A 26898-nucleotide genomic window follows, 5' to 3' on the forward strand; every position below is an offset into this window, starting at 1 on the left:
GGTATACATGTGGTTTAACTGTTGGGGCTAGCAAACTCAGTATTCAGTTGCTGAAATGAGTACAAAGAAGGAAGTCTAGGTAAATCGGCAGTTTCGTTTACAAGGTACGATGCATAAAAACGCTCTCTACTGGACTGATCTGAAGGAAGAAGTTTGGCTCTAACACCTCTTAATCCCACATTAAAAAGCCAGGGACAGTATCCAAGCCAACAGATTGCTGGAACTAGATTTATGAGAAAGGAACGCCAATTTGGAAAAAAAAAATCTCGTTTATCAACCTAGGGAATTGTGTCACTTATGACTCACAGTGCAGAGTCGGAAGTAGTAGCAGGTGTTTAGCGTGCAGAAAAGGGATGGTGTAGGAGTCACTCCAATATTTTTGGGGCCTTCAGAGTTGCAGCTGACACACACATGGCTTCACTGCAAGGGTGGGAGCATTAGAAGATAACAACAACAAAAACCCCAAAACTTTTCCGCTTCGTGTTTTGGTGTGTTGTGGCATTGTGGGGGTGGCAGCATAATTAGTAGCTATAGCCACAAAACACTTGCAGAGGGAAGAAACCACACATACATACACACACACACAAATCAAAGCTGATAGTCTCAGTCCAGAAGAGCACATTTGAATGCCCAAAGGACTGTGTACACATATGTTGCTTTTTCTATTAGTTCAGTGGAGCAGATCACCAATTTCAGTGCTGGTTTTCAGTGTGGGGCATTAAGAATGCTGAACTGAAGGAGCATAACTTGACTTCTTCCTACTTAACAGTGCAGGGTTACTTAAAGGTGTTTGCAGGCCCGTCTCTAACCAGTGGTGCAGCTGGCGCACTGAATCAGGACACTCCCCACTGCAGAGGGCGCTGCGGGGAGTCCGGAGTTGAACAAGGAAGAGCCGAGAGAGCCTAGCAGCAGGCAGGCAGAGCTCTTTTGGGGACGGCTCCCTCTCTGCTTATTCAGCGGCGCAGGCACTGAGGCGGCTGCTCGGCTCCGCCCCCTGCGCGCCATTGGTGTAGGGCCAGCCCAGCAGCGCACTACTCACGAGGCCCCATTGGCTGGCTTCAACATCGCACAGTGATGCTTGTTTTTTTGCACACCCGGCCTTGCAGCCTCCGCCGCCCGCCGCCACCTCAGGACTCGGGCTCTAAGCGGGAGGCGTTGAGGTGCGGCCGGCCTGTGCGCACCTCAACCTGCCTAGAGGCTGCACGCTTCCCACTAGGCACACAGCCCAGCCTTGCCTCTGCCGTCTTGGACTCCTGCTCAGAGTTCGAGGCTGATCAAGGGAGGTGTTGAGGTGGCCAGCCTGCACTCACCTCAACCTGCCTAGATCCCTCAGGCGTGCAGTCATGTACACAAGCTCTTCTGGGCAGCCTTGATGCCACTGTGGAGCACTCCTTCGGCTCACCAGCTCTCGCCTGGTGAATGGGGCTTGGGCTACAGGGCACATTCCAAACTTTCTGTGGGATGGCCGCCCCTAGAGCCCTTTCCAGTGACTGCCACAGAGAAGCCCGTTTATTTATTTCTTGGAGTATTTTAATCATAGTATCACAGAACTGGACGGTTGGAAGGGACCACCGAGGGTCCTCTAGACCAACCGCCTCCAGTGCAGGAATCACAGCACAAGCATCTCTCACAAAACAAATTTGCTCCATCTTTCCTATGAACAGCCCTTCAGATACAGCAGAATAACAGAACCATTCACAGAGTTCTGGGTCATCTAGTCCAACCCCCTGCAATGCAGGAATATTTTGCCCAACATGGGGTTTGAAACCACAACCCTGAGATTAAGAGTATCGTGCTTTACTGACTGAGGTATATCTAAGTTCAGCATTGGTGCCAGGTTAAGCTATGCCATTTTGCTTGGACAATTTAAGACCTTTTGACCTTTTTAAAGGTCAAAAGGTCAACAACTTTGGGGTCCCCCCCCCTTAAAAAAAGGTCAACAACTATGGAAAAGGGGTGGCACAGGAGGGATCTTTGCACCACAGCACTGGATATGCTTAAGACGGCCCTGGGTGTTCGGCCAATACTTGTTTAACATTCAACCTGCAATAAGAACCTACTTATTATTTATGTCCTAGCAAACTCATACCAAAAAAAGCAGTAGTTTTGAAGTCTGTGGTTAGAATCAGTGCAGTCTTGAAAGGTTCACCATCTTGATTTAAAATGGCACCCAATTCTACCCAAACATGGACAAAGCCTGCTCCTTGATCTCATCTTCCCTTAATTTGATCTTCACCGCAACCATATGAGGTCCATTAGGCTAAGGGTTGGGGACTGGCCCAAGGTCACCCAATGAGCTTCATGGTTAAGTGGGAATTCAAACTCTAATCTCAGAGGTCCTAGTCCAACATTCTAAGCACCATGCCATACCAACTTTCTTGAGACTAAGTTTGACAGCAAGTATCAACAGGCCATTCTCACTGTTTCCTTTTATATCTTTGGCCCAAACTTTTGTCTGATCCACACATGTCGGATTCACATCTCTGTCTGTCTTATCAGCACTACCTTAACATTGGTTACCAACTGTACGTGAACCCATAGCTTATACCATGGCTCAAAGCACCTGCAAACTCCAATCTCACCCAGAGCAAAAACAATACCTGCAGTAGGCTAGCTGAACGACTCTACAGCTGCTTAGAGGAAATCTAATTGGATTACAGATTACTTCTTTCTATGAAACTTTAGATTACACAAACCTCCCAGGCACAAAATAGAAAATGGGAGCGGGGGGGGGAGGGAGAGAGAGAGATGCAGCTAATGGAAACGTAGTAATCAAGAGGTAAGCTACTTCTAAATTTAACAAAGGGTTATTCGGGTTAAACAAAGATGAAGAGTATCAAGAAAGCTAGACAAACATGGGATTATCAAATGAGACTGTGGGATCTGTTATACTGGATTTTATTATTATTATTATTATTATTATTAAAACAGGCTTACAGGTGTGTTGAGCACTGCACAGCTGCCATGAGATGTCAAGGCCAGAACCAGGAACCCAAAGCAATTGCAGAGAACTGCCACTTGCCCAGCTACAGGTTAGAGCATCTTCTTAGACCATGGGAAGGAATCTGTTTTTCAGACAGAGGGCAAGCTTCTGAGAGCCACACGCTAGGGTAGGCAGGGCCAGAGGCAACAGTGGATGGAGCAAAGAATGAATGTAAAGGGATGTGGGTGGAGCAATGAAGGGGCAGGGAGGAGAGGGGAGAGCTGTGCAGGTAGCAACAGTATCAGGGTTCAGCTCTGCTTTGACCTTGAATATGAAAGGAGAAGCAGGGCCCTGTCCCAGCAGATTTGTACACTGCAGCGACTTGAAGGACTCTTGGGTCCAGGTGTCCCTGACGCACGAATGGAGATTCCCATTCCAGCTGACTTTCTAACCACCACCACCACCCAATCTCCTTCAAGCCCAAAGCAACAAAGGAACTTGGCAGGAACTTGGAGCCACCACCACAGAGCCCAGCTTTTCTGGAGTGAGAGGAAGCATATGGAAGATACTGCCCAGATGGGACCTCCAGTTCCTTCTTCAGCTGCCAGTTGATGCTGGAGAACCAACTTTCTTTCATGCTCCTTACGTCCTAATCTGGAAAAATGAAGAGTCTACAGGTTTATTGTAGCCCATGAGCAATGTGTTACAGTTCCCAAACACCTGGAAGATTCTGCCCACCCAGGCTAGTCACTGGCTCTCCTCAAAGAAGAAAGGATTCATGATTAAGCTGAAATTTTGTGTAGGCAGAGGGAGTCTACAGCAGCTCTTAGCATGTTCTCTGACCTCTGGCTCCACATTCCCAGATCCCACTAGTCGACTGCCTATGGCTCAGCTCCAACAAAAGCAAATGGATAGATCAGGAAGCCTTTTTGATCCACACAGTCCTAAAAATTGTGTATTATTTTCGAAAGCCGCTTAGCAACAAAAGGAGATCTCTCTCATTCATATGCATATATGTTTCTGCGATATTTTGTTTTGTTTTGTTCCAGGCAGAATTTCAAAATAATTGCATCCAATAGCATTTTTGTGCAGCAAATTTATTTCCGGCTCATGTCACGCTGTATAGACGCTCTGGAGTCAATATGAAAAAAAAATCTATAATGAATTATGCAGCGAGAAGCTGTTGCATAAAACATTGATTGCGCTTTCATAGAGAACAGCAGCGCTGGCACACAGAGAGCTTTAAGTAGAAATTGTTTAATCAGACATAGTCACTGCTGAACTGGTGTTACTATTAACATACACTTTCTCTTAATGATCTTACTGAAACAACTGGGACACAACCTAAAGAGTCATATGTGTGTTTTTAATGCTTTGTGGATCTTATTATTTTTGTTGTGGTTGGGCTGTTTAGGTGTGGTTTTTTAAGTTGTTTTGTTAATAGTGTTTTACAGGAGGTAATTATTCTACATGATTTATGTTGTAATTGTGATGTTCTATTATGTTATTGCTATGCATTGTTTGTAAGCCGCCTTGTGACTCAAATGAGTGAAAAATGGCACTGAAACATAATAAAGGGAATATATATATATCCCCACAAACCAAATGCAATTTTAAATATTTTGTATGCAAGTTCAAAGTGCTAAATTCCAAAGGTTAAGGGTAGCATTCACATACTCTTCACAGTACTCTAGGAAGGCAGCATGGGGTAGTGGTTAAGGTGTTAGACTAGTAACTGGGAGATCAGGGTTCGAATCCCCAATTGGCCATGAAGCTCACTGGGTGGCCTTGGGCCAGTCACAGCCTCTTAACCTACCGCACAGGGTAGGGATCTGCTGAGGAGGAGGATGAACCATGTACTCCTTGGGAGAAAAAGGTGGGCTATAAAAGCAATAATGAAGCTCTTCTGTTTATCTGCTTAAGAAAGCTGGAGGGGCCAGCCAGATGGAAATGTCAGTTGCCAACCTGGCATCCAGAGATCTCCACATGGTCACAACTGGACCCACGCCAGTCGCAAAACACACCTGGAGTCTGGCAAAATTCCAACACTGGCACACACACACATTGCAGCGACCCAGAAGTAGCTGGAAAAGGCAGCGTAATGAGAGTGAGGAACACAACCCCCTCACAAATTGGGGGTTGCCTGTCTAGGACTTCAGCCTTCCTGAGTAGAAATGCATTCCAAATACATTAGAAGAGTTTGGATTTGATATCCCGCTTTGATATCCCCTAAGGAGTGTCAAATTGGCTAACAATCTCCTTTCCCTTCCTCCCCCACAACAAACACTCTGTGAGGTGAGTGAGTCTGAAAGTCCTATACAGGACTTTTAGGAATAGTAGGAAATGAAATAAATAGAAAGGACTGTAAACTTTTCCAATACGCAGTAACAGCGGCGAGAATACTACTGGCCCAAAAATGGAAACAGGAAGAACTACTTGAAGAATGGAGAATGAAACTGACGGTCTATGCAGAACTGGACAAATTAACAGGGAAGATTAAATATTTACAAGACCATAAATTCATCGAGGGCTGGGGAAAATTTGTAGATTATCTGGAGAGTATATGTGATGAACAGATAACGCTTGTGGGTTTTTCAAGAAGCTCTGTGAAAGTATGAGGAATATTGTAAAAAAGAAAATAAGATTGGGAGGGTATATTAAAAGGCAATATTAAAATTAGGAAATGCGTAAATAAAAAAATTAAAACGGATGATTGGCAGAGAAGCTGAAGGAAGTCCAAAAGAAAAATGTTTGATAAATTTTGATATGGTTTTATATATTTGTATTTGAAAATTAATAAAAATTATTTATAAAAAAAATGAAAGACTTCAGAGAAGTGTGACTAGCCAAAGGTCACCCAGCAGCTGCATGTAGAGGAGCAGGGAAGCGAACCCGGTTCACCAGGTTACAAGTCCACCGCTCTTAACCACTACACCACACTGGCTCTCTGTTCAAATTACATTTGAACAGAACCAGACTCTTGAGGAATGGCCTGACTGACTAGATACAGGAGGAGAATATGATGAAGGAACTGGCTGGCATTCATTTAAATTATTTCTAGGCAACTGCCGTCCACAACTAACCGACTGCACAAAACATCTTTAATGACAGCAGCTCTGCCTCAGTTTTTCCATGGAGACCTCCCACTTATTTCAGCAAAGCTTACCGGATCGTGCTCACAGACTAGCATTCAGCTTGTTAGATGTAAAGGCTTCTGAGCAAGACTTTTTTGATCCCTCTCTTTCATTCATAGTGTATAGTGATTAAATCAGCTTGAAAATTTCATGACTGGAATGTGAAAGGCAAGAAGTGAAAAAGGAAACAGCTGAAGTAATACGAGTTGCGTAGTAATCTAACTTGGAGCGAATTCAAGACTGGTTTCACTGATTTTGCATTCTTGATGGGAGGCACTTGATTAAAAAAAAAATAAAGTGAACAAACCTAGCTTGTGCTTTTAATAACTTTCCTACTATTTGTAGCCCACAAGAATTTCTACAATGTCTTAACAGCAGGAAAGCAAAGCAACTGTAGGCAGCTGATGCCACGGTAGGAGTGGGCATTTTGTGGAACTGTTTCCTGGAAACACAGGTGCCAAACCAACTCTAGAAGCAAAAGAGTTAGTGGCTCTACACATCTCATCACAAAGCACATCCAGCCATTTCAAAGGGGCTTGGATGAGCATACACCCAAATGTGTACCTACAGCAAATACACACACACATGGGTGCTTCAATTCACGAATTCCACGATGTGGTTGCTTCCTAACTTCAGTCAGTCATAGTCAATTTGTTGGGAGACAGTTGTATATCAAGTGCACATCTGAACCACCCATTCCATATTGCTCTTTTGTGAAACCCTTTTCTGTCTGCCTCTCAAGGATAGCTTTGATGTATCAGCAATCTACTTGCAGAGACGTAGCCTACCTATTTACTAAGATCTTCAGAGGGAGCAATGCTTTGTCCCTCGCTGCTACTGATATAGCAGGTAAGAATTTGGGGCAGGGCCTTCTCAGTTGTGGCAGCTAGACTGTGGAAACCCCCTCCCTCACCAAATGAGATTTGTTTGGCCTCCTCCTTTAGTGTTTAGGCATGCTTTTGACATGGATAACTGAATGTCTGTTCCCTGTTGTATGCTAGCTCTGCTTTTATCCGTCTTATCTGCGGAATTTCATTTTTGCTTAATTTTTATGACACATTGTTTTTAAACTTCAAGTGTTAGTTGCCTCACTCGTCCTCAATGCTGGGATAGGCAAGATTTTAAATAATAATTAAGCTTCTCTACCCTGTACATAGTCCAGTCTCATGAAACATTTGCACATCAGCACTGCAGATCACTAGAGGACGCAAGTACTGGCATACAATCATTTCATATGGAGAAAGCTTACTTCCTATGCATGGATTGCAAAAATGTAATCATCAGGTGTGTGGGGGTTTTTTCCTGTAGCAGGTACAGGTGGATGATTATCAAACCCAAATTTTGTAACAGAAGTGAGAAGTCAGAAGTGACCAAGGCCGCCTGGCAAATTCATGTTTGAGTATGATTACCTGAACTTCCCAACAACTGGCTTGCTGAGGCTCTGCAGATAATGCAACTCTCACCTGGACTGAAAACGAGCATTTTTCTAAGGGTTTTAGTCAGGCTGATGTTTGTCTCTTTGCTAAACATTCTTGGCTGCAAATCATATTTTCCTGTGTAGCAAGATTGTTGGCTTTTTGCCCACTTGGCATCCCTAAATTGTTTGAGGAGTTTTTTTGGGGGGAGGATATTCCAAAGCCTGCAAAGAGTTCAGTATCCTTGCCAAACTAGTAAACAGGAGCTGCCAAAGCAAGGCAGCCTAAACATCTAGGGTTTGTTGTTATGTGTGTGCATGTGCGCGCGCACATGTGTTGTTGTTGTTTTGTAATAAACTATTTGTTTTCAACAGCAGTGCCATAAATATCCTTGCCAACTTGCCTTGCTATTTATGCGGCAGAAGAAAGACATCAGAATAAAAGCAGATAGGGCAGAAAAAAGAAAGTAAAAACTCTACACACACGAAGTGGGTGTACATCCCATTAAACTCAGTAGAACTAACTCCCAAGCAAATGTCCACAAGATTGGCTGTACAAGTAACAAACTGCATAACTTGCCAAGTAATGGCCATATTACTTTGGCACATACTATCTTGCCCTGGCTGTCCATATACAACCAAGTTCATATATATATTAGCTTAGAAAGCCCTGAACAACATAGGTCCAGGGTACCTTAGGGACTGCCTGAACTCTTATATCCCAGCTCCATCACTAGATAGTCACTGGTTGTCCCCCAAGTTGGTGAGGTTCATTTAACAGCAACCTAAAACTGGGCTTCAGTGCTATTGGCTTACTCCTGTGGAATGATCTTCCACAGAGATCCAGCAGGTGTCTTCTATATTAACCTTTAAAAGTTTACTGAAAATGTTTGTTTCCCTCTGGGGCTTAAGAAAAACATTTTCTATTATAGGCAGCTGGTGAGCTGTTTTGTTTTTGTATGGCATTTACTGCATTATAATTGTTGTAAACTGCTTTGATTTGTGTGTGTGTGAAATTGCTGTGTACTAGTATTTTAATAAATAAACAAAATATAGATGAGCCCTGGATTTCAGGATGCTGAGCTAGGTGGCCTGATCCAAGCAGGGCTCTTACATCAAACAGATAATAAACCAAGGTCTACTATTTATGAGCCACCCTGTTTATTTCAATAGTTTACAATTCTTACGTGTCACTCCACTTTTCAGAAAGCAGCAGCAACAGCAATGAATCATCCTAAGCCAACATTCATAAATGTGACCTTCTTAGAATAGATTGCCAAAGTATCTTATAAAGGGTAAAGTGAATTCTGGTCAAGAAAATAAGAAACAGTGATTCAGCTCAAAAATAAGTAACTGCCACTCCGTTCAAAAATGAGGAAAAAATCCTCTCTTTTATGCTCAGTGATAAAGGCAGCACACATCCGCACTTTCAGAATGACGTAGACAAAACTTCGGAGGTTCAGAGGAATGCAACAAAGGACTGGGCGTGTTTAGCAAAAAGAAGAAAAGACTGTGGGGGTATATATGATAGCACTCTTCAAGCATCTGAAAGGCTGTCACCTAGAGGACTCTGGCTATGTACACAACACTGTTTACTCTGGCCCAGTGCATGCGCATCTCTGGCGTTTGAAGCCGTGAACACATGAAGTTAACCACAATCTTGTAGTATCTTGCGAAATACCACTGTTTGGTGCATTTTCCTTCAAACCAGCTTCCATCCAATTTGAAAACATAAACCACATCCGCTTCCCAGTTAAGCTCAGGTGTGTACACGTGAGGCAGCCATTACCTGAAGGAGCGTCTCTACCCCCATCGTTCTGCCTGGATGCTGAGGTCCAGCGCTGAGGGCCTTCTGGCGGTTCCCTCATTGCAAGAAGCAAAGCTACAGGGAACCAGGCAGAGGGCCTTCTCGGTAGTGGCGCCCACCCTGTGGAACGCCCTCCCATCAGATGTCAAAGAGATAAACAACTACCTGACATTCAGAAGACATCTTAAGGCAGCCCTGTTCAGGGAAGTTTTTAATGTATGACATATTAGTGTATTTTTGGTATTTGTGGAAGCCGCCCAGAGAGGCTGGGGCAGCCTAGCCAGATGGGCAGGGTACAAATAATAAATTATTATTATTACACAGGCACAAAAATGATACTGCATTTTAGTTCAGGGAAGGGTTGTAAGTGCAGGGAAACCAAAAGATAATATACATCAACTTAAGACATCTCCGCCCCCGCTCTGGTGTGGACAATATAGAAACGTCACTTGAAATGTTACTTGCGGAAAGAGGAGACAATCTATCTGTGCTTTATGCAGCTTGTGTGTACATAGCCAAAAACTTGTTTCTCTGCTGCTCCAGAGGGTTAGACACATATCCCCAGAGGTCTTCGGGCAGAAGCTGGACAGCCAGCTGTTGCAGTTTTTTCTACCTCTGGGTCTACTGCATTGGACTAGATGGACTGCAATAGGTGTGGGGAACCTTTGGTCCTCCAGGTGTTGCTGAACTACAACTTCCATTACCACCGACCATTGGCCAAGCTTGGAAAGCCAAAGATTCCCCTCTATTGGCCTACAAGGTCCCTCACCAATTCTGTGTTTCATAACTTCTCAGCCAGCTAATGAACAAAGTGAAGGCTCTGTAGTGTTCTGTAGGTCAGCCTAGAGTTGCAACAGTTTTGTAGGTCTCAGGTTTGTCCGGAAGGGAGGCAACTCAAGAAGCAAACAGGATTTCACCTATTCCTATAGATCCTCATGATTTGTCCTGGTATGAGACCACCTCCTTGACTGCCTGACGGCCTTGATTTTACTTCTATGACTGCCAAGATATAATCCTCAAAAGGAGCCAACCATCACAGGGTTTCTAGCCTTCATCCCTTCCCCTCCTCTTCCCTAAGGTAGAGGTGATTTCACTAATCATTTTACCAAGCTTCAACATGAATGCAAGGACATTTCTGACAATTACTTTCATGCCAATTAAATTAGCTGGCTATCTCTTTAGTTATCCTAACTATAATCAAGATCCTAAATTTCAAGCTAATTCAATCAGAGCAAGTATTTACAATGTAGATGAGTGCTCAATAAGGAATTAAATTAATTTGTATGTACTGTCTGAGAAACCAATTACAACAGGTCTGTTGAGAGCTTGACAATAGTTATACAGCTGGTAAACCATATTATTTTTTTCAAACAGAATGCCCATTTCATCAGGAGCCAAGTAGGGTGTGTTTAGCTTGAAGAAGAGACAACGATCACTATCTTCAAATATTTGAATGGCTATCACATAGATGCTGGGCCAGACTTGTTTACTGGGTAGCACCCAGTAAATGAGTTCTAATTCCAGAAAAGAGGGTTTTGACCAAACATGCAGAAGAAAGTCCTGATGGTACGTGCTCATGTTCAACTGTAGAACGGACTGCTTTGGCAAGTGGTGGACAATCTTTCATTAAAGGTTTATAAGCAGAGGCTAGAACGTTCCTATCAGGAACGCTGTTGAGCTAGCACTGGCTAGTTTACCTGTTAGGTCCCTTCCTTTTGATTCCATTATGCCTTCTGCAAATGCCCTGTTAAACTAATCCATGTACACCATACTGTGCAGGCTGCAACCATTAGGCTCACCATGCTTGCATGGCTCCACCCATCTGCATAATGAGCAACATGCCTTCCTCCCAACTGTGAGGCCACAGAGGCGAGTGGGGATCATCCTGGCAGTTTTTCAGAGGTTGGGAGGGTGGTTTGGAAGCTGCGAAGTGAATGCTACACAGAGCCAAGCCAGCAAGCCCTGCTCCTCCCCAAAAAGCTTCCATGTTCCAGGGGCTTATTGGCTTCTACTTGGTGGGAGGTGCTCCTATAAGGAAGGGGCCCTTTGTGCTCAACAAAGGCCAGGGCAGCAGTTAAAAGTCTGCAGATTCCCCACCTCTTTTTCCAACAACAGAGGCATGCAGGTGCTCTTTCAGCCTTTGCCCCACTCCTGAGCAGAGGTTAGGCCCATGCATTCCCCACCTCTTTTCTCAGGAGGCTTCTTCAGGAGTGATTTGGTGGAGTGGCTCCGTGCCCCTTTGACCAGCCTCAGTTGGAACACGCCCCACCTATCAATCCCAAAAGAGGGGCAAGGAAAGGATTGTTTGGCAGATGGACCACAGCCCCAAGAGAGTTGTGGGGAGGCCATCGGCCATTGTCTGCAAGAGGGGCTTTCAGCTTTTTCATCAGCTGAAATGTTTCCTTCGCTGTTGAGCAAAGGCACTTCTCTCTATTGAGCCAGCAGAGAGGAGAAATCATCCCCTTGCTCTTTTGTTTGCTATCTCTTTACCCCACCCTTCCAGCTCCATGATTCTATACTTTTCTGCTTCAACAATGTTTCATTATGTTCCTATCACTTTATGTAATTGTATTTTGTACAAATTATAAAAATAAATAAATAAAGCATGTTCTATTTACAAACAAAACATTCAAATGGCTACCTTTCTACCAGTAGGATGGTGGGGGCATGAGCATAGCCAGGATTTTTATTAGGGTACAGGCTTTTGTTGCGGGGGCAGAACCTCAGGTTTGTATTGATTTGTATTTAATTGGGGGGCAGCCACCACCCCTGCCCCCCTAAGCTACGCCATGGGGGTAAAGGAATGAAACAAGGTTGGAAAGGGGCCACGGTCGGAAAAAGGTTGGGAAGCAGTTCTTATTTTAATATGTAAGCTGTCTTGAGGCATAAATATAAATATAACAACAACATTTACTTATTTATTTTATTTATTAACCCACCTACATTGTTATCTATTTGTTTATCTACTCACTCTTACGTATGTGTATGTTCACTAGACCTTTTTAGGGCTATGAATGTTGAATTTTTGTATAAATACACACACATGCAAAAATATGTGAGGGTTTTATTTATTTTTTGTTCATGTCTTAGAAGGAAACTATGCAATAATCCAGTGCTACTTAGGAATCTAAACAGGTTCTAACACAGAGAGACACACAGTTCTCTCAACCTGAAGCCACCACAGCAATTATCTTCAGCACACAAGACAATTTGAAAGCCCAAGAAACTACTTATTCTCTGCAGACAGTGCCAATCAAATGGCTTCTCTGCGGCTCCCAGTGTCTTTTATGTAATCACTCAGAAGAAAAGCAACTATAAAAATTTAAGTGCCATGCAAACACAATGCTGACTATCCTGGAAGAACCTGCCCTCCCCCTCAAAATTTACAAAAATCTATAAAAGAGGTTGCCAAGGCGCCGAGGCCCAAATGGAGTGCTTTCTTCTCAGTGCCACTGAAAGAAGCCCTATTGTTGAAAAGAATTAAAAGTGACAAAGATGTCGCTACTGAATTTAAGGACAATAGGAAATAACAGAGTTAAAGGTTCACTTTAAAAGTTCAGATTTGCAAACTCCTTTTTTCTGATTTATGGCCTTCAGTGATATTGTGAAATGTCTACACATATGGGTCTTTTTATTTTCTGGAAAAGAAGCAACTCCAAGACTTTTAGCTGTAGTTTCACAAGCATAATTTTGTTTAAGCAGAAAAGAATTGGTGTGATATGAATTTAAAGTTGCACATCTCTTAAATTGGCAGATTTTCAGCGGAATCCTATGCAGTTCTACTCAGAAGTAAATCCTATTTAATTCAATATGGCTTACTCCCAGATTGCAGCCCCAATAAACTAAAGCTTTACTTGATTTTATGTGGTAACCAATATTAGTGTGTATTGTGAGTTACGGGCACATTTATATTTTAGGTTATTTTGGTTCTGACATGTTAGTATACTAGGGAATGAAGAAGAATAAGAATTAAAGTTTGTCTTGTCTTCAAACAATAAGTGATATTTTTGCTCATTAAGTTCTCAAAGCCTGTTCAATATCTCAAGAGGTGCTTACACCGAAGTTTTGTAAAATGCAGATTGATTTAAGTCTGATTGGTTAAAAGACAGATGATTATTCAATTAAAATGCCATTAGTTGGTCAAAAGTTCAAGTGAAATTTGCATTTAAAAAAAACGACAAGGATCAGCTTCCTACAAACATTCTACATAACTTGAGAACCACTGCTACTTCAGTGCAACTCAGCTTCACCAATACTGAAATTTGTCTTAAAATATAATATTCATCAAACTGGAATATTATTCTGGAGTTTCTAGTAGCAATACATTCACCCAGGAAGTGCACAAGTGTTTTCAATACCAGAACTGAATCCCGGACTAATTCTCAACCTCTGCTTGTTGGTATATCAGCCAGATGCAGGGATTTCTCCAGAGATTCTTGCTTCTGGTCCAATTTAAAAGTGCTCGTTTCTCTTACTTGTGTATGCTATTACAGGTGTTCATCATTTCCAACTTGTAAAGAATACCTGTTTAGCTCAAGTAACCTTATGAACTGCAAAGACGACTACATTTTTATGAGAGTCCCTGTATGATACATACATTTACTTGTACTTTCATTATTGTACTTAACACACTGGTGTTCAACTGGTGGGTCAGGACAGGAGAATTACCACATTCAGTTATATGGGTTGAAAATTAAGAAATGAGTTCCAAAACACACATTGGAGCTAAAGGTGGGACCCAGTTCTGAACAGGAGAAAGGCTGCCAAACTAACATGCATCACAATAGTCCCAGTAAGTGCTGTTGTAAAGCATCAGATGCCTGATTAATCTACGGGTTGCCTGTGAATTAAGGTCTGGCAGGCTCTACACATTTTTTGTGCGCAAGCAGATGGCACATTTACCACCACGCATAGATAAAGAATGAACTATATGGGCTGCTAATGAGACTTTATCACAGGTTTCCTATCAAATGTCCAACTAGCCCCTGGCTAAGATAAGATGACCTGCCCACGCTTCTTAGCTGCACTGAGCCCAACTGCTGTGCTCTCATATACACATTTTGAATACGACACTGCAGAATTCAATGGCTGCAAGCCCTGTGCCCTACCCTACCCCCCCCCAAATCATTCTAAATGCTTGGCTGTCCAGCTGTGTATAATTTGGCCTTTAGGCTGCAAAACAATTGACAACATCCAAGTCGTATGAGTGAGCAATATTGAATGGAGTGTTCTAATGGCTGCTTTGCACTAAAGAGAGACCCTCTCGTGCAACAAAGCACCAAGGCTAACCTTATTACTCAGATCCATGAAATGCATGCCTTGATCACTCATTTCTGAGAATGGAAAGGGATGAACAGTTTTGAATGTGTGACAATAAATGCAATGCATTCCTGGTTGTTTTTAAGCTGACAGCGGTTGATGGTTGTTTTTGTGTGTGTGCAGTCAACACTGAATTTAAGCAACGTGCCAAACCATTGCATTCCACCATTATATATTGTATATACTGTATATAAAGGATATAGAATCCATGTGGAATGTACCTTGGATAAAAGGTGCTCGGCTCCAGGGCCCCAAACGTTTTCAGCAAAGCCAGTTTCGTGGGTCTGTAGAACAGAGGTAGCCAACATAGGGCCAGATGGTGTTGGACTACAACTCCCATCAGCCTCAATGGTTGGGGATGATGGGAGTTGCAGTCTAAGAACATCTGGATGGCACCATGGTGGCTGCCCCTGCTTTATAAAGCCTGGTGGTCCTCCAAGGCAATCAGATGTTGGCTCTCTTCAAAAATAGTACGGGGGCAGGAACCTGGTGCCCCTCCAGATGTTTTGGACTAAAATTCTCACCAGCTCCAGGCTGCGGTTCATACCTTTGTACTAAAATTCTGCACACAGGCTGCTTAAAGCCCACTGGAGTCAACTGAATTTGAGCAGTTTACAGGAGGGTAGAATCCCCTACACGTCCTGAAAGGAAAGGCCTATGTTGTGGGATGTGGGGAGTTGCAGTGTGAAAGGGTGACTGAAGTATATTGAATAGAGGCAGCTGCCTACAGCTTAAAACACTTTTCAGGGTGCCCAGAAGACTGCAGTGGAAAGAAGGCAGGGAAATACCCTGTGCAAGTTTCTTTAAACTCTATTTTGCGGGGTCTGGGGGGGTCAGCATGGCTTCTTCAGCTGCAGCCATGTGTACACAATGAGGGGGGAAACATGAGCATGGCCAAAGAAGCCTGGCATTTCTGCTGTGACAACCAGCATGGCTGAACAGACAAGCCAACTTTAAACTGAAAGGCACCTTGCCTGTTTAGCCCTGTGAGTGGCTATACCGATAACTTCAGACACCCGTTAAGCTGGGCATATGACTCTGACTCATGCACAAGCATGATTTTGTGGCTCTGCAGCCCAAAGCCCCGGCTCCCGTTTCCCAGGGGCATTCTTGCCACTCTTTAGCTAAAACTCTAACCTGAGTGACATTTCATTACTTGCCTCACAATGGCACCTGCTGCAAAGGCAGGCAAGCAGCTGCTGCTCCGCGGAGCCAGTTACAGATCGCGAAGTATGTGCCTTCACCAACCACACCCAGCCCAGAATTCTTATCTGCTAACAGTAATTTGGGATGCAAGCACACCAGCATGGTTTTCTGGGATTACTGCTGGCTGCCGACATCAAATTTTTGACTCTTTGACCTAGACTGGCAGCTGCCTTTCCTTTTCACCCCACATACTCAGTAACGACGATTATGCCTCAGATCATTTCTACATGCAATTTTCTGTCACTAGCTTTTGTTTTATCATTTCCTGCAAAGGGTTGGAGAAATCCAATTTCCTTTTCAAGCACTGGTCCTTTTTCCTGCATGCGTTTCAAGAGACTTCTTTCCCTGCTTGCTCTTTAATCTCTTTCCTCAAGGTATGCATGATACTAAAATTAAATAGATTGGATGCCATATGAACACCTGGCCCTAAATCACAACTGGCATCAATACTCCCCTGTGACAGTAAACAAAGCTGTTATATAGATGAATATACAAATTAAAATTTAGGATTATAGTTTTATTCTTCAGTCCTAAACACACTCACTAGGCAAGTCAGTTGGACTCACTTATTAGTAAACATGTACGTACTGTGTGTTATAAATAATAAAGTGGACACAGGTGAGCAAAAATATTGATGCACAAGGCTTAAAAAGACAAAGAAGACGGGGACTTCCGGGGTGGCGCCATCGGTAATGGCGGATTCCCTCTGATCCGGAGGGACTGGCTCCACGGAAAATGGGTCTGTTCCGCTACGGCGAAGCGGGGACCCTTTAAAAAATCACAGGTGGATGAAGCCTGTGACAATGGGACTCGGCGGGCACCTTTTGCGCCCCCCCAATTCGTAAAGGAACCCAGTTACGGGCTCCGGAGCAAAGAGGGGCAAGTGGCGCGGTGCTGAGAGTCAACTGCTTCTTCCGTGGAGCGAAGCCGCACAGCCGTTGCCGGAGAGCGCTACCTTTTTCCTGGGACAATTTGGCTACAAAACAACTACCCGTGAGCAGATCAAATTTGGACAATTGGACTTTAAACAACGATCTGTGAGTAGAATGGAAAACTGGATTAAGAAATTCCTCTTAATTTGGCACTGAAGCGGGAAGGTCTAAACAGGAAGTCAGCCTTCCGTTTCTTGTAGATAGATTAAAGCAAAGACATGGCAAACTAGAGTGTAGAAAATGGTTTGTAAAGGATCAACTTTCATCATCTAAAATTAGTGAACCCCCTTCGGAAGCAGGAGAAGAGGGGGGGATTTTTTCCGGATTGCTTAAACCTGCAGAAGAGAGTGTAAGAAAAGTAATTTTCCACCGTCTTGAACCTGGGAGCGGGGTGTCAGGACAGACGTTTTTGGGAAAGTTCATTGACTATAGACAAATGTTTTTGATAGATAATTAAAAGAAGAGAAACATAGTGATTCCATTGTGCTCTTTCGCAATTTAAAGGAATAAATATTGACAAAATATCTGAAAAAGGAAACTTTGTTGTTAGATCTGCTGTTAAAAAAAACAAAAGAGAAGAGTTGGATACAAAGAGAAGTTCTTCCCCTAGAGGGAGCTTGTGAAACTGTTACTAAACTTGAACTGGGGAGCAGCTGCAACAGATTAAGATCGTGGGAATAGACTTCTGACCTTGTATAACAATGTGCTCAGAGGCTCTGGTGCGTGCTTTCTGTAAAACAAGTGCTCTATTGGAACAGTTACATGAGAAGATGGATTTGATGACTGTTGCAATCAGAAATTTTGGACAGGTAGTGGGTACCTATATAGAACCCACTCAGGAATCAAATCAGGAATGTGCTCTGACAGATCAGATGAAGGAGGAGATTGTTGTTGGACCTCGGGTGGCAGAGATGGAGGGAGCTGCGGCCCAGCAGGAACATGAGCTGTTGGATTTGACAAATGAACTTGGAAAAAGCCAGATTTGGAGAGATAGTCTTGTTTGGTTTGGAGATGGGGGGCTGGATAGACCCCCCTATGCAGGGATGTTTTGATTTTTCAAGTCTGGCGTTGGGTTGGGAGGAGTTTGGAGTTGTGGCGGTCCTCAACTTTGGAGGGATCTTGAAAAAATGTTTTTAAATACCACATGGAGTTCAGTGTGGACTATGGAAAAGGGGCTGATCTGTCAAGAAGGGATAAAAATACTGTTAAGCTGGAATCTCCACGTGTGAAAGGTGCAGAAGACAAAGTAAAGTACGAGTATAAATATGAAGAAGATCTGCAGAAGGGACATGGAAGAGACTTAAGGGCCTCGGACATAAGGTTACCAGGTTAATGAACTAGATGGATGGGATAGAAAGGACTGACAAAACCCGTGACCAGGAGGAAGAGACGCTGGATGAAGATTGGAGAAAGTTTCAAAAATTCTATTTAGGAATGTTTTCTAAAATTAATGAGTATTAAAAAAGATGTTGGAACGAAATTATTTGGCTTTAGCAGAAATGTTAAAAAGAACTATGCAAGAATATGTCATGGTTATGAGAAATTGGTATAGATAAGACTCAAGCTTTAAGTTTTAGGGTTTTTTATAGTAAGATAAGGTTAAAATAGATTAAGGTAATTTAATGACAGAATATCATGAAAAATGGGAAGGATTTGCTGTGATAATCAATAACTAGAATACAAAAAAGGGAGGTGTGAGGAGGTCCATGAAACAAGTTAATGAAAGATAAAGATTTGGGAATATTGGATTTGTTTTTAATTTTTTTGTTTATTTTTGCTTTTTGATTTTGATGTATCTGTGTGATTTGTTTTTTTCTTTGATTTTTGTTTTTATTGACTTGTTTAATTTCTCTTTTTGTCTACTTTTTTCTTTGTTTCTTTGTAATCTTAAAATCCTCAATAAATATTATTTTTTAAAAAAAAGACAAAGAAGACGAAGAAGACGAAGAAGAAGAGTTTGGATTTGATATCCCACTTTATCACTACCCTAAGGAGTCTCAAAGCGGCTAACAATCTCCTTTCCCTTCCTCCCCCACAACAAACGCTCTGTGAGGTGAGTGAGGCTGAGAGACTTCAGAGAAGTGTGACTGGCCCAAGGTCACCCAGCAGCTGCATGTGGAGAAGGAGTGAATGCCAGATACTGACATGAGCAAGGCTACTCAGAAGGCTTCAGATCACAGGCTATGCAAGGCAGCAAGGGAAGTCTGGCATGCCCTGAGAACAGACAGCTTTCTAAGGTGAGCAGTTACTCATCCTGGAAGCAACAGCAGGTTCTGGGATTAAGTTATTTGCTCCACCCAATCACCTGACATCCTGGTTGGAAGCATTTGGTCCAAATATTTTTACTAGCTGGCTTAAAAAACTGCAGTCCATCTGCAGCCCTAAATCAACTAAGGCAGTAGTGTCTGATCCTCCAAGGTTCTTATTTGAGCTTCATAGTACAAAAGAAACCACTTAATTCCTTCATGAGTTATGTGGAAGAATCAGAACAGGCACTTGCGTGTTTTGGGGTTTCCATGTAACATTTGAAGCTGCTTGTAGATAATTTGCAGAACTTTATTTATTAATGTTGATTTCTACCTGAATGTTAGAAATCAATTTCAAAATTTGAACTCCACCAATTATTTATATTTGGATACTACGATTTTTTTAAAAGAAAAAAATATTAAGTTTATTTAGGCATGTCAGACTCTGGTGATAACATTTAAAATGTGGAAGTGTTGAATGTTCAAAGCACAGCAATATAAAGTCTGAAAATTTGAGTTGATTGGCTTGGGTCCAGAGGTGTCTTGTGCAGAAAGGCAATTCTGCTTGCACAAGGTGGCCCAACTGATTTCTCATGATTTCCATGCCCCTCCTATCCCAGCACCTGCCATTCCTGGGAGTATCTTAAACTTCAGAATTCGCTCACGATGTGGGGTGCAGGGGGCTGAAGTAATGGGAGGTAGGACACCCTGCATGAACAGAGTTCCACTCATGTATTTCTGGATTCAACTCACTGAGTCAAATGCAAATTTTGTATCTTGAACACAGTTAAATTTTCCAGTGTGAACTTCCTATCAGCTCTGATTAGCAGGTTGCATCCTGAAACTACTGTATTTTTCGCTCCATAGGACGCACTTTCCCCCTTTTAAAATCTAAGGGGAAATGTCTGTGCGTCTTATGGAGCAAATGTGTGTTCCCTGGGGCTGGGGGGGGGGACCTGGGGAGCAGCGGAAAGCTTAAGCGAGGCGCCTGGCCTGGAAGCCGGAGGAGGAACAGAAGGGTCTCCTTCTGTTCCTTCTCCAGCTTCGCTTGAAGGGGCACTGCGCAGTTCTCCCTCTCTGCGCAGCGCCTCCCCTGCGAAGGAGTGGCGCTGCGCAAAGAGGGAGAACTGTGCAGCACCCCTTCAGCGAGGCGCCTGTCCTGGCTTCTGCCTTAGCCTCTTCCGGGCAGGGGGGGCCTTCATTCCGCTACCCTGAAGAGGCTTGGTGCTGTTATCACCGAAGCCAGAACAACCACACAGTATCCCTGAAGCCAGATCTTGATGTTCTGGCTTCTGGGATTCAATTTTTTTTTTCTTGTTTTCCTCCCCCCAAAACTAGGTGCATCATATTCTCTGGTGCGTCCTATACAGCGAAAAATACAGTAATCAATCTCTGAATTGAAAATGCTTTGATTTGGAGCCTCATGCAAAGTCCTTGGTTGTTGTTTTTCCTATCCTCAAAGTCCTTGTGTTTCTCTACAATGATGCATTATAAGAGGAAAGCCCTATTGGTCCGTTGCAGCAATGACAAGTAATCTTGTGACAACTTAAAAACAAACTGATTTATTGTGGCATAAGCTTTTGTGGACTTAAGAGAGCACTTTGTCAGGCGCAAGGAAAGTTATCCTTGCTTGGCTGATATTTACAGATTGCTGCAGAGTGAAAGGAAGTTTGTTAACAGTACAGGAAACCGTGGTTGAAGAAATAAAAGCAAATTCTCAAAGAGGTCAAAAAGAAAAGTGGGGAAATACTGTAGTAGTAGTAGTAGTAGTGGTAGTAACAATAACAACAACAACAACAATAATAGTAATAATAATAATTTATTATTTGTACCGCGCCCATCTGGCTGTGTTTCCCCAGCCACTCTGGGCAGCTTCCAACAGAGATTAAACATACACTAAAACATCAGTGCTTAAAAATTTCCCTAAACTGGGCTGCCTTCAGATGTCTTCTAAAAGTCAGATAGTTGTTTATTTCCTTGACATCTGATGGGAGAGCCTTCCACAGGGCGGCGCCACTACCGAGAAGGCCCTCTGCCTGGTTCCCTGTAACTTGGCTTCTCACAGTGAGGGAACTACCAGAATGCCTTCAGCACTGGATCTCAGTGTCCGGGCAGAACGATGGGGGTGGAGACGCTCCTTCAGGTATACTGGGCCAAAGGGGGGGGGGAGGGTTGGGCTCCAATTTCAACACCCTTAACTGCAAATGAGAAGTGCACCCCTTTCCAGTGCCTAAACAATTTATAATAGGGGAAGGACCCATACCATCTATAAGTCAACAAACAATTGAATCAACGTTTGCAAATATGTGAGTCACAATTGCATACTAAGTAGCACTCTTTCTCCCTACAAACAAGTATATCAACCACAGATAAGCTATCGTTTTTCTGCAGTCAATCAAATGCTGAGGGTATGGTTTCTCCTATTCAGTCTCTTGAGTCTCCTGCACAAAAACAAGAAGGTTGTGTAGCAGCAGGGCCCGGGTGGACCAGGAACCCGCAAACGCCCATGACATTTGCAGTTCACAAAGCTGTTAAGTACATATTAAGAAAACAAAATATAGGACAGTCTCTTGGCAATGCAAAAATATGATCTTACAGAATGAGGTTCTGTCTGAATACTTTATGAACGAATAAAAGAATTCATAATGAAGAGTAATGAAATAAAGTTTAACAATGAATTTGTTTATTTTAAATGGGTTTCCTTTGGTTTTCATTAGTTTAAGACTGTGGTTCTTAAAGTGTGGTTGGTGGGCACTGTGAACATTCATATGGGCCCCAAGACTCTGATGCAAATAGCAGAACAAGATGCTTTTTGACAACAGCGGGGAAAACAGCCCCACAACCAGACCATCGTCCTTGTGCTGCATAGGGCGACAGACAGGGGCTGCTGCTGGAACTGCACCAGTACAGCACTAGGAGTGGTTATTATTCCAAAAATAATAATAATCCAAAGGCCTACTTCTTATAAACTAAAATTAAAATGTTATTTACAGTGGCTTGGATAATAATGCATTTAAAAAGCAATCGTGAATATTTAAAAGAAGTAGGCTACAGAAATTATGCACTCATAACGTATGCAATGGCTGCAGGGAGTCATTTTGACAACACAAAGGCAAACAAAAAACAAAAAACCACCCACAACTCCACCTGACAGACCTGTGTCATAAGCAGCAACAGTCTTGGCTACTGTCATGTTGTTGCCCTAACAACAGGATTTAGCCTCAATACATGAACATTTCTTTTCTGTGGTTTCTTCTCCCCGCCTTGAAAACACACATCACCTTTTGGGATCATGTCTGTATGCACTTCCCGATACAGGGAAATTGTGAACTATGCAATGATGATTAACCTTCCCAAATCAATAAGAAAGAGAAAACTAATACAGCATTCCAAGCTGATCTAGCTAGTGCTCTTTTGTCCCTAAATCCAAGAAAGCAGAATTAAAAGATAAGGAAATATGTGACTGGGGTGGGAGAAATCAAGAGCCCTCTAAGGACTGCAATCGTTTTGTGACCACTGCTTGGGTGAGGGGTGCTGACTTACTTTGGAAGACAAAAGGGGTCGGATGAGCTTCGCGGGTGTAGCAAAATGGGAGCCTCTTCTCTCTCACGTGTGAATAGCATCCACCACGACCCCAATACAGCACAGATTTCAGGCCCAGCAGCTACGTGATCACTGAAGCTCCAAAAATGTACCTAACGGATCATGGAGTGCTTTTTGCAGATGACACCCATGAGTTCTCAGCTCTTGCACTACGCTGCGTGATTTGTATGCCATCCATGTCACACACAAATACCCAGGAAAGGGATGATATGATCACAGTGACTGGTGGAAGAGAACGTTAACTTCAGCAGAGCCATTCTGAAGTGATGTAAGAGGGGCCAAAGACTCAAGGTGTCAGGCTGAACCATAGGCATCTGTCAGAGGTGAGTCAGGATCTAGAAATCAGGAACCATGAGAAGAAGCTAGTGATCAGAACCAACAAGCAATCACAACCCAAGATAACAAGCCAGGACCAGTTGAGTCAGGAGTCAGGACTCCAGAGCAAGACCAGAAACACAAAACATGGTAGCAGCCAGGTAGACCATGTTATTCAAGCAACCGCAGCTGGGGAAAAAAGTCCTGCCTAGAATGAACCAATGGTGAACCCAAGTGGGTTGAGTCAGCCAAGAAGGATCTTCTCTGAAAAGGCTGACACCTGGGGTCTACCACATAGGGCAGCCATACAGATAATTCCAGCAGCTCCTGACCCAGGATTATTCCTCATCTAAGCTAAGTTTACCAGGTGCCTACTTTCTGAGCATCAGTGTCCCACAGATGCCACTCATTTCCATATAACATAATGAAGGTCCCTTATTGCCAAAAGAGATAATAACGCACTCGTTTTACATACGGTAACACGGGATTTAAACCTCTCACAATTTGCATGCAGGCCCAGCTGTTGAAGCAAAGCTAAGGTTTACTGTTGCGTTATATCCTTCCATCCAGGTCCCAAACACCTTTGTCAGCATAGCAATATATGCACAATATAACCAAAACCACACTCACAAGGAAGAGATGACTGCATGATCAGTGTTGTCCAGAGGAAGCCAGGAGGAATGCTTCTTTTATTTATTTTTAGGTTGCACTATAGGCCTTGAGGGGCATTTTTGCTTTTTAAATTGTTGCTGTTGTTTCAATGTACAGAAGGTTACGTATCAGCAAGCATTGAAACCCAAGACAGCATTATTCTGCACATCAACCATCATCGCAAATATTAATTCTCAAAATGCTGTAAAGGCATAATTTCTATTTGCTATATACTTCCTAATCCTACGACACTGAATAAAATTGGTCCATTTCCTCATGAAAGCATCTTGTCTACAGTGTTCTCTTTTTTACTTCTAAAATAATACTTGTCCCATTGCGGTAAACTTTTCCCAATAATAATATTTCTCCCATTGTGGCAAAGGTATACCCACCTGCCTCTATTTTTTTCATGTATATTATTCTAACTGCTGTAAATATATTGTAGTATATTAGCTCTCTCTGCTCTCTTCTTAGAATTCTCTGGTGTAGTTAAGTAAATAAAAAACTGAATGTCTTTCAATTTAAACTATATACTACTTAATGATAAAATAGGCTACCCTTGCCTTCTGTTACATGTATCCAGTGTGTTTAAGGTGCAGGCATGGACAAACTTGGCCCTCCAGCTGTTTTGGGACTACAATTCCCATCATCCCTGACCACTGGTCCTGTTAGCTAGGGATGATGGGAGCTGTAGTCCCAAAAAGCTAGAGGGCCAAGTTTGGCCATGCCTGGTAAAGGAACCAAAATCCAGAGGTATTTGTCTCAGGATTTTTAGGAAAGAGGGGAGAAAGTAGGCATCTACTCAGTAAACAGTTAAAATGCAGTGTTTAGTACTTAGTAGTATCCACAAAGGTAGATAGAACAAAGAAAGCTCAGCACTTATGAAAGAAAAAAACGATAACTGCCAACAGCTCTACCTAAGACCTTCTACAAAACAAAATAAAAAACCTTAAATTTTATAAGCTATATAAACTAGTCTGGGGGCTGCCAGTAATTACACATTCTTATAGTATGCTTTGGGGACTTCAACAGTAAAACAAAATTATACAAATTTGCATATCAAAGTAAATGAGTTTATGCAGGAAACCAAGCCGGAATGCTAAAGCTATTTAAGAGCCTATGGCTTAATGACTTAATTGAGGACAACAATTAGTCAAAAAGTTTTTTTACAAGGTAAACATGAATAACGAAAATCAAATACCTCAGAAAGAGTTCAAGGTTGTGAAGAACGCAACGCATTGTACACCACACCCAAATCTGCCATTAAGCATGGATCCCAATAACTTGGCCAGCCCAATACTATGTGGCTGCAGCTGCAGGGCAAGCTATGAGGTTCACTCTGCCACAATTACTGCAAAATGCTATCCTCAGCAGGTGGAGAAGAAGCCTACAGGTGTGCCCTATTAGCAGTTCTTAAAACAAACAAGCAAATAAAAAACCCTTCATTTGCCCATACCCCCAAGTCCTTAATTCCTTTTTAATTGCACCTGCTTCAATGGCCTTTAATGTAAGGTAAAAAGGCTCACCCCCCCAAAAAATGTTCAAAAAGCAGGACCAAGTATAGAACACTGTACTAGCTGGTACAGTGGTACCTCAGGTTACAAACACCTGGGGTTACAAACACTTCGGGTTACACACTCCGCTAACCCGGAAGTAGTACCTCGGGTTAAAAACTTTACCTCAGGATGAGATCAGAAATCGTGTGCCAGCGGCGTGGCAGCAGCGGGAGGCCCCATTAGCTAAAGTGGTACCTCAGGTTAAGAACAGTTTCAGGTTAAGAATGGATCTCCAGAACTAATTAAGTTCATAACATGAGGTACCACTGTACCAGCTAGTAGGAGGGTTGTGATCACTGTATATGAAGAAATGTGTGATGATCCCAGAGCCCAGCAGTGATCAAGTCAGAGACAACAACGTCACTGGCTAATGAGCTAGACTGGGTTCATCTGAGCTTAATATTGGTAGTCAGGGGACTATTGAACCTGAAGCTGGCAGGCTGGAGCCCCCTGAACTACACAGAACCTTCTTGGGCACCTACCTGTGTGTCCAATGAACCAAGTGCCTTCCAAACCTTCTGCAAAAGGAGGCAGGACATAGGAAGGATGGTTTGGTGCCAAAGGCTCAAAAGGCCTCAGCTCATTTCTAGCTCCTGTCAAAGCACATTGCTTCTTCATGGTCCTGCTCCTACTCTGGACCTGAGAAGGAACCCACAGGGCAAAAATCTCAGGTGTTGCAGCACCAGAGAGTGGATAAGCTGCTCCTGCAAAGGCTGCAGGTGAATGGAGGTCTTTTGGCCTCTGCTGTCTACCTCTCCTAGTCTCCACCTTTGTGAGAATTGCACTCCTTAAAGGGCCAGCTAGCAAGGTCACTTGCATGTTCTGTAATCTCATGGAGAGACCAGAGTTGTTCCTGAACTGCCTTCAAATGCCTGCGAATTGATCCAAAGAGGACCATGAAAATTTATCTCACGAGCTACCTCACAGTCTTTAGGGGGAGACAGAAGATGTATGGAAAGAATGACAAGGCAGGCAATACTTCAGAAAAGCACCATCTTGGCTAATAATTATTTATTTACCTGGAGATTTTGTCCTTTAAGACAATACAGGCTGCAATCCTATTCACGCATACCTGGCAGGAAGCAGGGGCTTCCTTTTCAGTAGACACTGTGTAGGGCACTTTATAGTTCTCTGTTTAAAATAATACTAATCATTCATACACTTGAACATTGTTAATTATTACTGGTTTTCTTCTAGCCCTGTTGCTGGAAACACCTGGAACTTCTTTACTTCAGAGGAATACATAAATAATTATTTTGCTCTGGTTTCTTAGAGGAAACAAAGGGGCAGAATATTCATAGGTTGGGAGATTAAAAACATGCCTGCACAATAGGCGTCCTCTTGCTGATAAGTGTTCAGTGATGACAAGGGAGCGTGTGGAAAAATGAACTGAACTTGGAAGAACAATGGTGTGCCTCACATCAATGTAAGTGCTGGGGAACAGTACGCAGTTGCAAAAATATATGTGCCGAAAATATAGAAAAAGCTGCAAGAGGAAAAACAAACGTGTGTGTGTGTGTGTGTGTGTGTGTGTGTGTGTGTGTGTGTGTGTTGAGGAAGGGTCAGGATTAGGTATTTCTCCTACTGACTTGTCAAAACTATAGCAGACAGGTGCCAAAGGCCCTCTGGCCTACCCTTGACGCCTGTCCAGGCCCTCTTTAGAAAACAAATACTCCAGGCTACTCTCTTTGTTTTCCGTAGTACACCAGAAGATGATTCAGCTTTGCCCAGGCTTTCCTGGACTTGGAAGACTGTGCCCTGTTTTTCATGTCTGAATATTTTTAATTTCTGT

The 26898-nt window shown here is 42.9% G+C and overlaps 1 protein-coding gene across 6 annotated transcripts in view; it reads right to left on the reverse strand.

Annotated features, from left to right (window-relative positions):
- The window catches only part of DIP2C (disco interacting protein 2 homolog C), a 293125-nt gene that overhangs the window by 218889 nt on the left and 47338 nt on the right, over positions 1-26898 (reverse strand). The window lies entirely within an intron of this gene.

The sequence above is a fragment of the Podarcis pityusensis genome, assembly GCF_964106645.2.
Source record: "Podarcis pityusensis genome assembly, chromosome: 12".
NCBI classification, from domain to species: domain Eukaryota; kingdom Metazoa; phylum Chordata; class Lepidosauria; order Squamata; family Lacertidae; genus Podarcis; species Podarcis pityusensis.